The sequence below is a fragment of the Coregonus lavaretus genome (genome assembly GCF_964263955.1).
Source record: "Coregonus lavaretus genome assembly, chromosome: 25".
NCBI lineage: Eukaryota > Metazoa > Chordata > Actinopteri > Salmoniformes > Salmonidae > Coregonus > Coregonus lavaretus.
In genome coordinates, this window is record NC_140012.1 from 37,525,170 (window position 1) to 37,542,544 (window position 17,375).

Below are 17,375 nucleotides of genomic sequence, written 5' to 3' on the forward strand. Positions count from 1 at the left end.
CAGCAGAGCTCTGCTCTCTCCTGACTCCTGTCAGGGAGGATTACAACATCATATTGTTGCTGTGTGTAGTGATCTACAGTCACTAGGCACCAAAGAGGAGGTCCCTCCTATTTTGGAGAACATAGAATAAATATATGGTTTAGACCATACAGTGCTCAAATGTTTTACTGCTACGTTATTGTTTAATACATAGTATAGCAGTATCATCAGGGTTTGAGTTACGGTGGTGTGATCACAATGGTTGTTTTCGTCTTTGTGAGCACTTAATCATGAGCCCTGCCAAGCAGCTGTTGGTAAAGCACCGTTGTGCATGGGGTTTCCATAGAGAAGTGACCTTTTAAATCAACTAGCTAGGAAATCCAAGCTATTAGAAAGATAATTACCAAGCGGGAGAATATCTAAATGGATTTGGTTTTCTCTGTGACACACAAACACTTTGGAGACACATTTCAGTTCAAGACAGTTCTACTTCCTTTTCTGACCACTGACAGTGCCTCCTATCCCTCGAGATGAAAAGAGAAACGATAATATTAGTTCCCATTCTAGCTCCCACTTGGCTCAAATGGAATGAAGAACAGATAGTTAACCATTGAGGAAATTGCCCCTAATAACCACTAACACACCAAGAGCAGGATTCAGTCAAACTTCTTGTTTATGCAATGTACATAAACAGTAGCGGTGTGTGGGTAAAATCACTGGGGAGCCAGAAAGAAAAGCCACATTACAACCTACAGTACCAGTCAAAGGTTTTGACACAGCTACTCATTCAAGGGTTTTTCTTTATTTTTTACTATTTTCTACATTGTATAATAATAGTGAAGACATCAAAACAATGAAATAACACATGGAATCATGTAGTAACCAAAAAAGTGTTAAACAAATCCAAATATATTTTCTATGTGCGACTATCATTTGTTTTTCAACAGGACAATGACCCAAAACACACCTCCAGGCTGTGTAAGGGCTATTTGACCAAGGAGAGTAATGGAGTGCTGCATCAGATGACCTGGCTTCCACAATCACCCAACCTCAACCCAATTGAGATGGTTTGGGATGAGTTGGACCGCAGAGTGAAGGAAAAGCAGCCAACAAGTGCTCAGCATATGTGGGAAATCCTTCAAGACTGTTGGAAAAGTATTGCTCATGAAGCTGGTTGAGAGAATGCCAAGAGTGTGCAAAGCTGTCATCAAGGCAAAGGGTGGCTACTTTGAAGAATCTAAATTATAAAATATATTTTGATTTGTTGAACACTTTTTTGGTTACTACATGATTCCATATGTGTTATTTCATAGTTTAATGTCTTCACTATTATTCTACAATGTAGAAAATTGTAAAAAATAAAGAAAAATGAGTAGGTGTGTCCACATTTTTTAACTAGTACTTTATGTGTTGTGATCATTGCGTTGTTTGCTCTATAACCTGTTAGTTCATATGCATTGATACCGTTATACTGTATATACAGTAGGCCTAAAGCCGAGACAATAAGAAGACACAGTGGCAGAATAAATTCAACCACACCTTTGTTTTATCACAAAACCAGAGAGCAACCTCTGTCCGGTGAAGTCCACAAAGCATATTGCATGTAACAAACAGTTACATGACCTACAGCATGGTCAAGCAAGTTAATGTTTCCGACATTTTCGGACTACTAAACAACTATTGATTTAGAAGTCTCATAGCAAAATAGTACATGCTTTTAGTTTTTGTTGTCCTAGGCTACCTGGCTAAAATGCTTGCTCGCTAGCCTAACTTCATTTCATGCGCAACGATGAGTCAGTCAGTTAACATTAGCCTACTACATCTAGCTACATATTGAATTTCCATCCTCACAGGCCAGGGGCACAATGTATGAACATATGGTTGGATCAGAATCGCTTTTATAATCATTGGCCAGTAAGGAGAATTAAGTAAAACCACAAGTCCAAATCCCTATCTCTAAAGGGACCATTTTAGCTAGCTAGCTAGCCACCGGAGGACAACAACGCAATGAGATGCAACAATTCAAGTTTGCTTTGTCAATGACGTTTTGCTTTTGATGTGATTAGTGTGAAGCCAGACCCAAACTGGCTTCCCTTGACACTTTTTTTTTTGGAGTGCCTGGACCATTCACAGTTGAGCTCACTCAGTTTAGCTCAATGCTGATTGGCTTTTAATTCCATTCATGTTTTTATCAAGGGAGGCCAAATGCTCTCTGGCTTCCTTTGCATTCAATTCTACGGGCAGCAACAATGTCATACTCTTTTTGACCAGACAGCATCAGATAGATGGGTTTCACATACAGAGACAAAGGGGCACTGTTTCGCTCGCTCAGATGCTTTCTCCGGTGAGATACATTCAGCCTCTTGCAAATTGAATAAAAATTATGAAACACAGAGAGATGAAAGACAAATTATTTGATATATTGTTGGTGTCTTTTCTTGATCATCCATGTATACACACCACTGTAAATAAAGTATATTATTTTGTTTATTGTTATACAGTAGCCTAGCGACAGGGAGCCTAGCGGTTAGAGAGGCGAGCCAGCAACCGGAGGGTTGCAAGTTTGAATCCCGGGTCTGATGGGAAAAATCTGGTGGTAAGTGAGCTGGCAACTGGAGGGTTGCTGGTATCAAATCACAGATGCCATTAAATGCCGTTGTGCCCTTGAGCAAGGCACTTAACCCCCAACGACAACTGCTCCACGTGGCGTTATAGTGTGGCAGCCCCCTTTTCCAACCTGAGTGTGTATGTGTGTCTTTCAGAGGGTTTGGGATAAAGCGGAAGTCAAATTTCCATTGGACCTTATATAAAGTCATCATGTGTACAAATAAAGTGATCTTGTGTACAAATAAAGTGATCTTAATCTACTTCTCATACACACATATTTTATTCTGAAATCTAGAAGCATCTACCTGTGAAGTGAGCAGGCCTGGGTCAAATCAGAAGAAGGTTCTATCAACAGGAGCATGCACTGCCTTAACTAATGCAGGTTCTCACCATAGCAGCTCATTTATGAAATGAGAGCAGGGACCTGGGATGAATAGCTCTTGCATTCACCCTTGGTCTAACAAATCAATCCAAGTTAGTCTTCCTGAAGTCCTTTGGTTGCCCAGGGATGTTTAGTACACTTGGAAAGGTAGATAACCAAAGGGATTAGGTTAAAGATGAATATTTATTTATACAACTGTATTGACTTTCACCAAACACAGGATATGTACTCAGCTATACTTTTTCTTCCCTCACCCTCCCCATTTTATAGCTTTTTTTCTCAAATGGCGGAACATTGAGTGACTATATTTCACTTAATTTAAAGCAGTGACCAGCCTGCCCAGATGTTATGTGCGCCCCATCGAAAAAGTGTTGACATTCAATGAATAGAAGAGGCCACCTGCTAACTTAACTCTTGGCATGGAGGATAATTTGGATTCCTGTGGTCTGTTGCCTGGCATGATTACTTCTAGCACTTACAATCCCATCCACTGTTTAATATCATGGATTCTTTCCAATCAAGCTACATTTCTCCCACTTTATAACATATGGGGCTAGCATGAATGAGCTCCTATTTTAAGGAACTCTCAGCAAGTATACAGGCCTCTTAGCGTAAACCCCCTGACCACATAAAAGGAAGGGGAAACAGTTGCAATACTGATGGCAGATTGATACACTGCCCCCTTCCCCTTGGGAGGGCCCCCAGCTGAATTACAACCTACATTGAGTCAGAGGTGCCCTGACACCCATCCCATCAACAGCCCCTTACTTCTGAAGCACACCACAAAATGGCTGCTCTGAAAACAGCCATAAAACAACCTATGACAATCCGCTAAAGTTTGTGTAGGGTGTTTTTCTTTCTTTCTCTCTTTCTTTCTTTGCTTTAGTGTTGCTAGTTTTTGTACCTCGAACAGATTTATTTATTTTAACTAAGTACTATTATGTATCAATCTTCATATTCCTATGGTTTTTCATGGTCATGCTTAACCTAGATCAGGGATGGGCAACTTTGATGGAGGTTGGGGCCACAAAAAATTATCATGAGGGGCCGCATTTCCAGTTTCAGGTTTCAATGTCACATGCACAAGTACAGTGAAATGCCTTTATTGCAATGCAGTAATCAATATCAATGTAGCACTAAAAATAACAACGTAGAACAAAAACACACAATAAATAAAAATAAGAAGAACACGAGAAAGCAAGAAGCTAAATACAGGGTCAGGCATCAGGACCAGGGACGGCTTGTTCAATAGGGCGATATGGGCGACGCACTGCCAAACGGGAAAAGGAAGGGATTTTTTTTCTAATCAATTATATCACGGCAACAGCAGTTATCAGTGTTCACGTCTGATCTGCCAGCCACTAAATGTCAAATCAGGCTAAAGTCGTGCTTCAAATGGCCCCGCCCGTTTTTGGGGCGATTTCAGTCAAGTTGAAAATCGCCCAGAAGTCTCTCATAGCCTGTCATGTAAAATCTATTTTTTTCACATTTCAAAGCTTTCAATACATTCTCTATGGGTGTCTGTGGGCTTGCACTTACGCGCTTTCGTCATACGTGACGTAACGTTGAACGTAACTAAGACAATGGCGGCTAGAAGCGTCTCTGTTGCGACCTGCAGTGCGGCGTTATTTTATGTTTTTAATTTGTAGACTTAGTTTACAAACATTCTGCCAACCATGGATTTCCAGTGGTTGGTTTTGGACTGATCTTGTTGATCGTGTACATACCCGCTACGAACGGACTAAATAATGAAAACGCTGCTGGCAGCTGAATCCCAATACAGCTGGGAGACTTGGCTGGATGAGTCCCGGACAGAGAAGTGGAGCCGGCCACCTTCACCCTGGTCAGAGCGGACCGCGATCCTGGTAAGAGAGCGACTCTGTACCCCGACATTGAACTGCTTTCTGTGTCATTGCGACCTTACTATCAATTCAATTCAATTTAAGGGCTTTATTGGCATGGGAAACGTGTGTTAACATTGCCAAAGCAAGGGAAGTAGATAGTAAACAAAAGTGAAATAAACAATAAATATTAACAGTAAACATTACACTCAGAAGTTTCAAAAGAATAAAGACATTTCAAATGTCATATTATGTATATATACAGTGTTGTTACAATGTGCAAATAGTTAAAGTACAAATGGGAAAATAAATAAACATAAATATGGGTTGTATTTACAATGGTGTTTGTTCTTCACTGGTTGCCCTTTTCTTGTGGCAACAGGTCACAAATCTTGCAGCTGTGATGGCACACTGTGGTTTTTCACCCAGTAGATAAGGGAGTTTATCAAAATTGGGTTTGTTTTCGAATTCTTTGTGGATCGCTGTAATCTGAGGGAAATATGTGTCTCTAATATGGTCATACATTTGGCAGGAGGTTAGGAAGTGCAGCTCAGTTTCCACCTCATTTTGTGGGCAGTGTGCACATAGCCTGTCTTCTCTTGAGAGCCAGGTCTGCCTACGGCGGCCTTTCTCAATAGCAAGGCTATGGTCACTGAGTCTGTACATAGTCAAAGCTTTCATTAAGTTTGGGTCAGTCACAGTGGTCAGGTATTCTGCCACTGTGTACTCTCTGTTTAGGGCCAAATAGCATTCTAGTTTGCTCTGTTTTTTTGTTTGTTCTTTCCAATGTGTCAAGTAATTCTCTTTTTGTTTTCTCATGATTTGGTTGGGTCTAATTGTGTTGTTGTTGTTGTTGTTGTTGTTGTCCTGGGGCTGTGTGGGGTCTGTTTGTGTTTGTGAACAGAGGCCCAGGACAAGCTTACTTAGGGGACTCTTCTCCAAGTTCATCTCTCTGTAGGTGATGGCTTTGTTATGGAAGGTTTGGAATCGCTTCCTTTTAAGTGGTTACTATCTGCCCCGTGAGTTCCCCCAATTGTTTGTTACCGTTGTGTACTGTTGATAATCACAAGTTTACTGGAGAACTGAGACCAAGTAGAGACTTTGGACAGGGTGGATATGGTATAATAAAGGCAGTTTATTCAGAGGTAAAGATATCTGGAATCGCGTGCACGGACTCGTGCACGTGTGTAGGTCACCTAAATCATCAGAAAAATTGCCCCTCCTGAGAATTTTTTCAGGAGCCGCCACTGATCAGGACATATGATAAACAGAGTAGTTGTTCGTGGGTCTGCGTACCCCCATCCATACCCCCACCCCCCAGTTTTTGATATGTTATGTGAGGTTTTTTTTAATCTATGGGGGCCCCCCGGCCAGTAATTCGACCATGATAAGAAGTTTAGATAGCCGCTAAACTAACTTAGCTATCTAAGAAATGTTAGCTGACATGGGCTAATCAGTAGTCATTCTCAGTAGCTAGGTTTCCATCCAATTGGCGACAGATTTTCATGTGAATATTCTACAATCTGCTTTAAAGAATATATGTGCATTCCCCACCAGTGCTGTATTCACACCAAACTGACTTGTTACAGATAAAAATCTGTGCGTGATGACGTACTGCACACAAAATAAACCGATTAAAAATCTAAAGTTCAATATGTTTCCTTCGCATTTTCAACTCTACCGATAGCTTTGTCCCAAAAACTGTTGTGTTAAATAGCAAATGTGCCTACTCTGGTCTTGGCACATGCACTCTAGCCAACAGTTTGCAGATACAGTGTGGGTAGGCTAGTCTACAGTGGGGGAAAAAAGTATTTAGTCAGGCACCAATTGTGCAAGTTCTCCCACTTAAAAAGATGAGAGAGGCCTGTCATTTTCATCATAGGTACACGTCAACTATGACAGACAAAATGAGGGAAAGAAATCCAGAAAATCACATAGTAGGATTTTTAATGAATTTATTTGCAAATTATGGTGGAAAATATGTATTTGGTCAACAACAAAAGTTTCTCAATACTTTGTTATATACCCTTTGTTGGCAATGACACAGGTCAAACGTTTTCTGTAAGTCTTCACAAGGTTTTCACACACTGTTGCTGGTATTTTGGCCCATTCCTCCATGCAGATCTCCTCTAGAGCAGTGATGTTTTGGGGCTGTCACTGGGCAACACGGACTTTCAACTCCCTCCAAAGATGTTCTATGGGGTTGAGATCTGGAGACTGGCTAGACCACTCCAGGACCTTGAAATGCTTCTTACGAAGCCACTCCTTCGTTGCCCGGGCGGTGTGTTTGGGATCATTGTCATGCTGAAAGACCCAGCCACGTTTCATCTTCAATGCCCTTGCTGATGGAAGGAGGTTTTTACTCAAAATCTCACGATACATGGCCCCATTCATTCTTTCCTTTACACGGATCAGTCGTCCTGGTCCCTTTGCAGAAAAACAGCCCCAAAGCATGATGTTTCCACCCCCATGCTTCACAGTAGGTATGGTGTTCTTTGGACGCAACTCAGCATTCTTTGTCCTCCAAACACGACGAGTTGAGTTTTTACCAAAAAGTTATATTTTGGTTTCATCTGACCATATGACATTCTCCCAATCCTCTTCTGCATCATCCAAATGCACTCTAGCAAACTTCAGACGGGCCTGGACATGTACTGGCTTAAGCAGGGGGACACGTCTGGCACTGCAGGATTTGAGTCCCTGGCGGCGTAGTGTGTTACTGATGGTAGGCTTTGTTACTTTGGTCCCAGCTCTCTGCAGGTCATTCACTATGTCCCCCGGTGTGGTTCTGGGATTTTTGCTCACCGTTCTTGTGATCATTTTGACCCCACGGGGTGAGATCTTGCGTGGAGCCCCAGATCGAGGGAGATTATCAGTGGTCTTGTATGTCTTCCATTTCCTAATAATTGCTCCCACAGTTGATTTCTTCAAACCAAGCTGCTTACCTATTGCAGATTCAGTCTTCCCAGCCTGGTGCAGGTCTACAATTTGGTTTCTGGTGTCCTTTGACAGCTCTTTGGTCTTGGCCATAGTGGAGTTTGGAGTGTGACTGTTTGAGGTTGTGGACAGGTGTCTTTTATACTGATAACAAGTTCAAACAGGTGCCATTAATACAGGTAACGAGTGGAGGACAGAGCAGCCTCTTAAAGAAGAAGTTACAGGTCTGTGAGAGCCAGAAATCTTGCTTGTTTGTAGGTGACCAAATACTTATTTTCCACCATAATTTGCAAATAAATTCATAAAAAATCCTACAATGTGATATTCTGGAGAAAAAAAAAATCAATTTGTCTGTCATAGTTGACGTGTATAATAATAATAATATAATATGCCATTTAGCAGACGCTTTTATCCAAAGCGACTTACAGTCATGCGTGCATAAATTTTTATTTTTTTGTGTATGGGTGGTCCCGGGGATCAAACCCACTACCTTGGCGTTGCAAGCGCCGTGCTCTACCAGCTGAGCTACAGAGGACCACGTGTACCTATGATGACAATTACAGGCCTCTCTCATCTTTTTAAGTGGGAGAACTTGCACAATTGGTGGCTGACTAAATACTTTTTTCCCCCACTGTACATGATTACATTATTATGGATAAGAGTGAGAATATTTTTATTTATCAAACGGCAGTCAAGCATCGATCATCATGTCACCAGAATTAGACCCTTGATATTATTTTGAAAGGAGCATTAATATTAGCGTGCACTTTCATCACCCTGTGAAGTTCATCATAATGTATTTAATCTGTAGCCTAATAAGCTGCATGGTTACCCGAGTCATAGTGGGAGGACTACACACCATGTCATCACGTGACTCCAAGTTTACTTTCGATATGATGGTTGTTATATCAATATTTGTGCATAAAGGCGTTTCCACTGCCATTTCTCGCATAATTAATTTTATTGACACAAAAAGGTCCCACCATGTCGAACCAACAAATGATCTGTCGGCATTTATAAAACTGTACCGAAACATCCTGTTTCCATCACAGCTGTCAAGATCTTTTTTATACGGTATGACTTTACTCGCATAAAAATTGTGGAAGGAAACGTGGTTAGAGACTGATTTTTTATTATTCTTTATTTATTCAGGGTAAAAACCTTAAGACCACTGTCTCTTTCCCAAGGGTGCCATGATCACAACAATACAACAACCAATACAATTTAAAACAAAACAGCAATCAACACAACACACAAAATGTATGAAAAACAGTTATAGTCCTCAGCTACTAGGTCCTCAATTAACACCCTAAACTGTCAGAGCGGCACCAGAAAATCTAACTGTAATGAGTTCTGGAAATTGTTCCAGCGGTAAGGCGCATTAAAACTAAAAGCGGATTTACCTAATTTGGTGGAGACCCGAGGAACCTCAAGAGTTTTTGATAAAGGATGCAGTGATGAGTTTTAAAGCGCTCACCTGTGATAAAGCGAAGGGTGCTATGGTAGACGGCATCCAGAGGTTTAAGAGTAGTGGCTGCTGCATTCTGGTAAATGGTGTCACCATAGTCAAAAACTGCCAGGAAAGTTGACTGTACAATCTGCTTCCTTCTGTTTAGGGAGAGGCCATATATATTTCTAAAAAATGAAGCCCACTTAAATCTTAGCTTTTTAACTAGCTCATTAGTATGTTTTTTAAACGTTAAATCCTTGCCAAACCAAAAGCTCAGATATTTATGGAGACGGGAACCCGATCGATGGGGGAACCATTCAATGAATAAATATGTAGTCCATGTGAATTTCTTGTGAGAATTAGAGATCAACATATATTTAGTCTTGCCCACATTAAGTGCAAGTTTTAAACCAACCAGGGCTTTCTGTAAGGTAACAAGGTCAGATTGCAGCTCCAGTCTACAGTTGGGGCAATGGCAAACATAACAGTATTGTCTGCATATGGATGAATATTACACGTTATAACAGATAGACCAATATTATTTATATAAATATTAAAGAGAACAGGTCCCAATACCAACCCCTGTGGTACACCTTTTGTAATATCCAGGAACCTAGACCTAAGTTCAGAAAACCAGTCAGTATCTGGTGTGACCACCATTTGCCTCATGCAGCGTAACACATCTCCTTCGCATAGAGTTGATCATGCTGTTGATTGTGGCCTGTGGAATGTTGTCACACTTCTCTTCAATGGCTGTGTGAAGTTGCTGGATATTGGTGGGTACTGGAACATGTCGTACACGTCAATCTAGAGCATCGTACACGTAGATCCAGAGCATCCCAAAAATGCTCAATGGCTGACATGAATATGCAGGCCATTTTCAGCTTCCAGGAATTGTGTACAGATCCTTGTGACATGGGGTCATGCATTATCATGCTGAAACCTGAAGTGATGGTGGCGGATGAATGGCACGACAATGGGCCTCAGGATCTCGTCACGGTATCAAATTGCCATTGATAAAATGCAATTGTGTTCATTGTCCGTAGCTTATGCCTGCCCTTACCATAACCCCACCGCCACAATGCGGCACTCTGTTCACAATGTTGACATCAGCAAACCGCTCACCCACACGACGCCATACACGTGGTCTGCGGTTGTGAGGCCGGTTGGACGATCTGCCAAATTCTATAAAACGACGTTGGAGGCGGCTTATGGTAGAGAAATTAACATGAAATTATCTGGCAATAGCTCAGCTGCACATTACTGCAGTCAGCATGCCAATTGCACGCTCCCTCAAAACTTGAGACATCTATGGCATTGTGTTGTGTGACAAAACTGCACAGTTTAGTGGCCTTTTATTGTCCCCAGGACAAGGTGCACCTGTGTAATGATCATGCTGTTTAATCAGCCACTTTATATGCAACAAGTGTCAGGTGGATGGATTATCTTGGCACAGGAGATGTAAACAAATTTGAGAGAAATAAGCTTTTTGTACATTTCTGGAATCTTTTATTTCAGCTCACGAAACATGGGACCAACACTTTACATGTTGCGTTTATATTTTTGTTTAGTGTATTTTTGTTTAGTGTATATCAGAGCGCCTTCAAAAGGTGGCTGCCCAGATGCCTATCCCTGACCTACATTCTCCTCATTTAGTATGCCTTTTGAAACAACTCAGCCCATGGATAACAGAATATATTTCTGTTTAATATTATAAGTTATATAAGTTATATAAGTTATAAGTTATTCTGTAATCTTATTCTTGATTTTGAAGATGTCAATCAGCTCCTTTATATTGAATATCTTGTTAACCACTGCACAGGAGCAACCCTGCACTGCACACTGAGTTCTGATGAAATGTCAGTTTTTGTGTTTCAGTGCTCTCAGCAGGGTTACAGTGTTGATCTAACAATTACTCACTCCCGGATAAGCTAAACACCTTCTTCGCCCACTTCGAGGAAAACAACATCAAGCCGCCGACGCGGGCCCCCTCCGCTCATGAGGACTGTGTGCTCTCGTTCTCCGTGGCCGGCGTGAGTAAGTCATTTAAGCGTGTTAACCCTCGGCAGGCTACCGGCCCAGACGGCATTCCAAGCCGATTCCTCAGAGCATGTGCAGACCAGCTGGCTGGAATGTTTACGGATATATTAAATCTCTCCATATCCCAGTCTGTTGTCCCCACTTCCTTCAAGATGTCCACCATTGTTCCTGGACCCAAAATAGCGAAGGTAACTGAACTAAATGACTATCGCCCCGTAGCACTCACTTCTGTCATCTTGAAGTGCTTTGAGAGGCTAGTTAAGGACAATATCACCTCCACCTTACCCGACAATCTTAGATCCACTACAATTTGCATACCGCCCCAACAGATCCACGAATGACACATGGCACACTGCCCACGAATGACGCAAGGCACATTGCCCATTCCACCTGGACAAGATAAATACCTATGTAAGGATGCTATTCCTCGACTACAGCTCAGCCTTTAACACTATAGTGCTCTCCAAGCTCATCACTAAGCTCAGGGCCCTGGGTCAGTGGTGAAGGTAGGCAATAACACCTCCACTTCGCTGATCCTCAACACGGGGGCCCCACAGGGGTGCGTGCGCCGCCCCCTCCTGTACTCCCAGTTCACCCATGACTTTGTAGCCACGTACGTCTCCAACTCAATCATCAAGTTTGCTGACAACACAACAGTGGTAGGCCTGATTATCAACAATGACGAGACAGCCTACAGGGAGGAGGTAAGAGCCCTTGCGGAGTGGTGCCAGGAAAATAAACTCTCCCTCAACATCAACAAAATGAAGGATGGACTACAGGAGACAGCAGAGAGAGCACGCCCTCATCCACATCGACGGGGCCACAATGGAGAGGGTCAAAAGCTTCAAGTTCCTCTGCAACAGCGCCTCTTCAACCTCAGGAGACTGAAGAAATTTGGCTTAAGACCCTCACAAACTTCTACAGATGCACCATTGTGAACATCCTTGCGGGCTGTATCACCCCTGGCACGACAATTGCATAGTCCGCAAACACAGGGCTCTCCAGATAGTGGTGCGGTCAGCCCGGTGTCACAGGAAGGCCAAGAAGATCATCAAGGACCTCAGCCACCCGAGACAGGGCCTGTTCACCCCGCTACCATCTACAAGGAGGAGACAGTAGAGGTGCATCAAAGCTGGGACGTAGAGACTGATAAACAGCTTCTATCTCCAGGCCATTAGACTGTTAAACAGTCACCACTCGCCGGCCTCTACCCAGGAACCTGCCCTGAACTAGCTGGCTACCACCTGGTACTGTACCCTGCACCTTAGAGACTGCTTTGCCCATTGAACTGGTAACTTTAATAATGTTTACACACTGTTTACCCAGTTAATATGTATATACTGTATTCTAGTCATGGCTCATCCTACAGATGTCGGATCTTAATTTGACCCCTTTTGTCGCAGGAGGAATATAATCCTGCAGCAGGAGGATTTGAATGAATATTTCATATTTAGAATTGCTGCCAGGGGGCAGGTCTGAAGCGGTGTTTGTCTGCAGGTCTATGTAGGCCACGTGCAGGCTCATGTGAATTCTAATGTGGATTATAATGGACAATTTCGTTCAATTGTTTTTTTTCATCAATTGTTTTAATATACACTACATGACCAAAAGTATGTGGACTGCTAGTCAAACATCTCATTCCAAAATCATGGGCATTAATATGGAGTTGGTCCCCCTTTTGCTGCTATAACAGCCTCCACTCTTCTGGGAAGGCTTTCCACTAGATGTTGGGGACTTTGCTGATGGGACTTGCTTCCATTCAGCCAAAAGAACATTAGTGAGGTCGGGCACAGAAATTGGGTGATTAGGCCTGGCTCGCAGTCGGCATTCCAATTCATCCCAAAGGTGTTCGATGGGGTTGAGGTCAGGGCTCTGTGGAGGCCAGTCAAGTTCTTCCACACCGATCTCGACAAACCATTTCTGTATGGACCTTGCTTGGTGCACGGGGGTATTGTCATGCTGATACAAACTGTTGCCACAAAGCTGGAAGAACAGACTCGTCTAGAATGTAATTGTATGCTCTAGTGTTAAGATTTTGCCTAGCCAGAACCATGAAAAACAGTACCAGACCATTATTCCTCCTCCACCAAACTTTACAGTTGGCAATGAAAAAATTGGGCAGGTAGCGTTCTCCTGGCATCCGCCAAACACAGATTTGTCCGTCGGACTGCCAGATGGTGAAGCGTGATTCATCACTCAAGAGAACGCGTTTTCACTGCTCCAGAGTCCAATGGCGACGAGCTTTACACAACTCCAGCCGCAGCTTGGCATTGCACATGGTGATCGTAGGCTTGTGTGCGGCTGCTAGGCCATGGAAACCCATTTCATGAAGCTCCTGACGAACAGTTCTTGTGCTGACGTTGCTTCCAGAGGCAGTTTGGAACTCTGTAGTGAGTGTTGCAACCGAAGACAGACAATTTTTACGCGCTTCAGCATTTGGTGGTCCCGTTCTGTGAGCTTGTGTGGCCTACCACTTCACGGCTAATCCGTTGTTGCTCCTAGACGTTTCCACTTCACAATAACATCACTTACAGTTGACCGGGGCAGCTCTAGCAGCGCAGACATTTGACAAACTGACTTGTTGGAAAGGTGGCATCCTATGACGGTGCCACTTTGAAAGTCACTGAGCTCTCCTGTAAGGCCATTCTACTGCCAATGTTTGTCTATGGAGATTGCATGGCTGTGTGCTCGATTTTATACACCTGTCACTAACAGGTGTGTCTGAAATAGCAGAATCCACTAATTTGAAGTGGTGTCCATGCACCTTTGTATATATAGTGTATGTTCAAGGCAAGCAATACTCAGAATAAATTTGTGGTTGACCCAGTGCCTGTGTGGTCCAGCAGTTACAGCCGCTGGCACACATATGCCGGAGTTGGCATGGGTTAAATCTGGCCCACTACTGCCCTTTGAATTTTTGGAGGAAGTTTTCTAATTACTCTCTGTGGGCTGTATTGTATTCTTAGTCATGTAATTTCTGAAGGAAGTAACTTACTTTTTACCACGTTACATTTTACAAAATCACTTCAGTTACATTAAGTTATATTATTATATTGTCTCTGTCAGATGAAAACCTCGTAACTCCACATTTGGTGATTTAGATTTTTTTTACATTAATGATGCTATCGGTCCCCTTTATGTCTGTATGAACATTTCACGACCCCTTGACCAATTAAATGAATTCAAAATAGCTTGTCATTAAAACTCTTAAGTCCATTGGCTCTCAAAGTTGTTCGTCAAACCCCGTAGCTCAACCATGGCTCTTGAAGTGAAGTGCACACCTTCACTCCTGATGATATTTTTGTTTGTGGGTTCTTAGCCAGATGCAAGCAGAGGTAAGTTGCACTTTAATTACCTTCTGCCCAGTGGTGTGTATTCATGGATGCCAAGGGAAACCTGACTTCCCCAAAATATGTACCAAGAAAAAAACATAAAATAATGTGTATTTCTTCTCTCTGTTTCATAATTTTCCTTTAATTCGCCAGAGGCTGAATGTATCTCACTGGATAAAACATCAAAGCGAGCTAAACAGTCCCCTCTGTCTCAGTATCTATAGGACATCTATTGTTGCATCTCGTTGTGTTGTCTTCTGGTGGCTAGCTATCTAGTTAATATCGTCCCCTTTCTTAAATTAGCCATGGATGGAGCTAGGGATTTGGACTTGTGGTCATACTTAATTCTCCATACTAGCCAATGATTATAACAGCGATTCTGATCAACCATAAATTCATACATTGTGCCCCTGGCTTGAGAGGATGGATATTCAATATGTATCTACAGTAGATGTAGTAGGCTAATGTTAACTAGCTGGCCTGGCGCATCGTGGCCCATGAAAGGAAGTTAGGCTAGCTAGCAAGCATTTCAACCAGGTAGCCTAGGACAACAAAAACTAAAAGCGTGTACTGTATGATAGAGTCATGAAAGAGAGGAGGATGGCATTGGCGTTTCTCTACAAGTAGGCTGAGTCAACATGTTTTTTCCACTTGCACGCATACACTTACACAGAGAAATAAGTACCATGGACAGCCACATCATATTTAGCTTACGTTGATTGGACTAAATAGTTAATGGTATCTTAGTTGTCACTGTATTAGTCTAAGCATAGGTGATTGGATGATGTTGAAGTTGAAGTGGCGCTGCAATAGTGGAGCAGCTCCTGTTTTCTTTGCGACTTGCGGTACTCTCCGTGGTTCTAAATCAATAGTTGTTTAGTAGTCCGAAAATGTCGGAAACATTCACTTGCTTGACTATGCTGTAGGTGATGTAACTGTTTGTTACATGCAATATGCATTGTGGACTTCACAGGACAGATGTTGCTCTCCGGTTTTGTGATGAAACAAAGGTGTGGTTGAATTTATTCTGCCACTGTGTCTTCTTATTGTCTCGGCCTTAGGCCTACAGTTGAAGTCGGAAGTTTACATGCACCTTAGCCAAATACACAATCACAATTCATGATATTTAATCCTAGTAAAACTTCCCAGTCTTAGGTCAGTTAGGATCACCACTTTATTTTAAGAATGTGAAATGTCAGAATAATAATAGAGAGAATGATTTATTTCAGCTTTTATTTATTTCATCACATTCCCAGTTGGTCAGAAGTTTACATACACTCAATTAGTATTTGGTAGCATTGCCTTTAAATGGTTTAACTTGGGTCAAACGTTTCAGGTAGCCTTCCACAAGCTTTCCACAATAAGTTGGGTGAATGTTGGCCCATTCCTCCTGACAGAGCTGGTGTAACTGATTCAGATTTGTAGGCCTCCTTGCTCGCACACACTTTTTCAGTTCTGCCCACAAATATTCTATAGGATTGAGGTCAGGGTTTTGTGATGGCCACTCCAATACCTTGACTTTGTTGTCCTTAAGCCATTTTGCCACAATTTTGGAAGTATGCTTGGGGTCATTGTCCATTTGGAAGACCCATTTGCGACCAAGCTTTAACATCCTGACTGATGTTTTGAGATGTTGCTTCAATATTACCACGTAATTTTCCTTCCTCATGATGCCATCTATTTTGTGAAGTGCACCATTCCCTCCTGTAGCAAAGCAACCCAACAGCATGATGCTGCCACCCCGTGCTTCACTGGGATGGTGTTCTTCGGCTTGCAAGCAACCTCAGTTTTCCTCCAAACATAATGATGGTCATTATGGCCAAACAGTTCTATTTTTGTTTCATCAGACCAGAGGACATTTCTCCAAAAAGTACGATCTTTGTCCCCATGTGCAGTTGAAAACCGTAGTCTGGCTTTTTTATGGCGGTTTTGGAGCAGTGGCTTCTTCCTTGCTGAGCGGCCTTTCAGGTTATGTCGATATAGGACTTGTTTTACTGTGAATATAGATACTTTTGTACCTGTTTCCTCCAGCATCTTCACAAGGTCCTTTGCTGTTGTTCTGGGATTGATTTGCACTTTTCGCACCAAAGTATGTTCATTTCTAGGAGACAGAACGCGTCTCCTTCCTGAGCGGTATGACGGCTGCATGGTCCCATGGTGTTTATACTTGCATACTATTCTTTGTACAGATGAACGTGGTACCTTCAGGCATTTGGAAATTGCTCCCAAGGATGAACCAGACTTGTGGAGGTCTACAATATTTTTTCTGAGGGCTTGGCTGATTGCTTTTGATTTTCCCATGATGTCAAGCAAAGAGGCACTGAGTTTGAAGGTGGGCCTTGAAATACATCCACAGGTACACATCCAATTGACTCAAATTATGTCAATTAGCCTATCAGAAGCTTCTAAAGCCATGACATCATTTTCTGGAATTTTCCAAGCTGTTTAAAGGCACAGTCAACTTAATGTATGTAAACTTCTGACCCTCTGGAATTGTGATACAGTGAATTATAAGTGAAATAATCTGTCTGTAAACAATTGTTGGAAAAATGACTTGTGTCAGGCACAAAGTAGATGTCCTAACCGACTTGCCAAAACTATAGTTTATTAACAAGAAATTTGTGGAGTGGTTGAAAACCGAGTTTGAATGACTCCAACCTAAGTGTATGTAAACTTCCGACTTCAACTGTATATATAGTGTATTCGGAAAGTATTCAGACCCCTTGACTTTGTCCACATTTTGTTACGTTACAGCCTTATTCAAAAATGGATTAACTAAAAAAAATCCTCATAAATTTACACACAAT